A 3,388-nucleotide genomic window follows, 5' to 3' on the forward strand; every position below is an offset into this window, starting at 1 on the left:
TGAAAGAAAAAGTAAAAGAAATAAAGGTAATAGTTAATTTTAACTAAAAAGCGAAAGAATGTTAAAGAAAGAACAAAAATGAACATTATGGCCTGAGTGTAAAGCAAAATTTTTTTCATCGCCATTGAGGTGAAAATGCCTCACCAGGTGTTATTCCAAGGAAATAGAAGTATATAATCCATAGCTCATCAGGTTTACCAACAATACCATCTGGTTTTGATTTCAGCTGATATTTATTATTTTCTTCAGTTACTCTAAGAACAATTATAAACTGAGAGTCTAATCAAAATTTCCTCTGAAAACTGAATTTTTTGCTTTAATGAAGATTAAAATTAAATTATTCAGTTTTAAATAACGTAATTTTGATTTAGTAGGTTTTAGTTAAGTTTTATGAATCAGCTCATTCGAAAATACTCTTAGTTTACCATGAATGTCTTTACGTTTAGGTTTGTCAATAATAATGAAATTTGAGGTGACTTCCTAACTTCACCCCCTAATCCAAGTAGGGTAGTTAATCTGAAACAACATTGGTGAAGTAATTATAAACAGCATTCACTTTTTTACCTCTTGGTTCAAACAAAATAAATAGGTTCCTATGATCTCTAACATCGTTTTTCTGATGAAAACATTATTTTCATTTTCGTCTTTACCTTGATCTTTGTCTTTATATTCGTCTTGGTTTTCAAACTTTTGCTCAGTTTTTTCTTCTTTGTCTCTACGTCTTAGAATGTTGAAAAATTGATTCAGAGCGTAATTATTGTAGAAACCCATGTCTTCAAGATAATAATAATAATAATAATAATAATAATAATAATAATAATAATAATAATAATAATAATAATAATAATGATAATAGAAAAAATAATAATAATAATGAATTGTTTTCAAGTAAGGTAGCATTGCTGTACAAACTAGGCCACACAGAACCGCCACTTACTTGATAGGTCATCAAAAAGTCCGATGGTACTCGTCAAGTGATGCCAGTAGCAGTACTATGAAACTTTAAAAGACAGATTGTCAGATGCTTAAGATGCAAAGGATTTGAGATGATCAGCTCAATATATTAACAAAACTATTTGTTGGATATTGCTAATGTAATTGTCTCTAAAACTATACTGATAACATTTCAATTCTTTTTTATTCAAGTTTTGTACTTCTGAAAAGAAATTTGGGTTAAATTTTAATATAAAGTTCAAGAATTTTCTTATTCTTACTCCTAATCGTTTAGGGCTAAGTCCACTCACCGCGTTCGTAATTTTCAACTGACGGGACGATGTTCTTTTTAACTTAACTGACTCTATTTCTTTCCTTGTTAAAGAAAATTTTAAACTATTTATTTCGCATTCCGATCTAAGTTTCTCTGTTAATTTTTTAAACAGGTCAAAAATGTGCAAAACTTTGATCGAATGCTTTTTATAGTTCTCTCGATTTTGAAGTGTTGACTCCGTTTTTCTTTTTTTTAAACATGATTTTGGCAATTTATTTTACTTTTGCTTCTAGAGGCTGAATTGTTGTCTTGCTACTGGTTCCATATACTAAAACACTATAATTTAGTATTGGTTGTACGTAAGCTTTATATGTTACAAGAAGCTGTGCAGTTGTTAAAATAGATCTCAACTTATAAAACAATCCAGAAAATTTGGACAGTTTCGCACATAATTCGAGGATATGCCGATTAAAATTAAGCTTTTCATCAATATCTACTCCTAAGTATTTAAAAGACGTTTTTTGACTGATCGCATCATTCTGCAAAATTATCTGTGGTTGAGAAGATTTTCTTATTGCGTTCAAATTCACAAGGTGCGTTTTTTCTAAATTGAGCGTCAGTTTGTTTCGCAAAAAATAGTCGGCTAAAGATTCGATTGACTTCTCAAATTTTTATTTACTTGAATACGCATTTTGCTTCAAAACAGCGTCGTCAGCAAACAAAATTGCAGTTGAGTCACCGCAGAATTCCTGAATATCATTTATATAAACTAGAAAGAGCAGTGGACCTAGCACCGAGACTTGCGGCACTCTATATTCTATTGGTAAGAATTCCGACCTAAACTCAACCGATTTGACGCATTGTTTTCTTTCACTCAGATAGGATTTCAGTTATTTATGTACAGGTCCTCTCATTCCTATGTTTTCTAGCTTTTCCAGGAGCATATTTTGTTCAATTGTATCAAATGCTTTCTTCAGATCTATGAAGACAGCCTTCACTTCTTTAAATCCATTTTCCCAGTCTTCTCTGATTCCCTCGAGGAAATTAACTAGTGCATCAGTAGTCCCTCTTTTTTGTCGGAACCCTAATTGATTTTTATTAAGCAAATCGTATTTCTCGAGGAATGTGGTAATCTGATCACAAAGTATTTTTTCTAGTATTTTTTCAATCGTTGGTAATAATCTAATTGGCCTGTAGTTCTGAGCTTCGGAAGCATTCCCGCACTTATGTATTGGAATTACTACTGCTTTTCTCAAACATTTTGGGAAGGTTCCTTTTTCGAAACACTTATTGACGAAAAACGTCAATGTAGGAACTATAGCATATTCTATTTTTGTAAGTATAAAGTTATTGAGACCGTGACAATCAGTGCTGTATTTACTTCTCAATTTTTTAATGACTAGTGATTTTTCGGCTTCATTTGTTGAGGTCAAAAACATGCTGTTTAAAACTCTTTTTTGTCTTCCATTTTTTTCGGGATCAATTAATTTATTGGATAAAATTTTTCCGATAGTTGTGAAGTAAATGTTAAAACCTTCAATCTGTTTCTCTGACAACTATTCTTGTTCTTTTCGTGTATTTCCACTCAACGTTTTTATTGTGTAAAAAAGCTGCTGGAATTGTTTTTTGTGTTTTTGTGCAACATTTTCTGATAATAGATTTTTTGTTCTCTTTTACTTTCTCTCTCAGCTTATTCCTGATTTCATTGCATTTTTCCTTGTTTTTATTATTTTTGTGTCTCAAAAAGGTCTGGAAAAAGCTGTTTTTTTGCTGCTAAACTTTTTTTTGCTGTTGTCAACCCAATTTCGTTGCTGAGAAGGCTTTGATTTTTTCAATGGAATATAATTGTCAACCTCCTCAATGATAGCCTTTTGGAACTTTTGAAAAGCAAGATCACAATCCAAAGCATAAAAGAGCGAAATAAGTCTGCCTAATTTGTCTCTTATTTTAAAATGATTTTTTCTAAAACTAAGTGGTTTTCAAGAACCGTTCAATCCTCTAAGCTTTGTTTTTCAGTGGTAGAGTATTTCCGACGTAGTCAGAAAACACGATTTGGGCAGTATCCTGATCCGTTACAGCTGACTTGGTGATTTCAATTTCTTCTGTCTTCGAGCAGTAAACTACGTCAATATTAGTTCTCGATTTTGCGCTTTCTCTAGTATACCCAACGTTTGACATATT

This window comes from Convolutriloba macropyga, chromosome 11, assembly GCF_964194025.1.
Source record: "Convolutriloba macropyga chromosome 11, txConMacr16.3, whole genome shotgun sequence".
In the NCBI taxonomy this organism is placed as follows: domain Eukaryota; kingdom Metazoa; phylum Xenacoelomorpha; order Acoela; family Convolutidae; genus Convolutriloba; species Convolutriloba macropyga.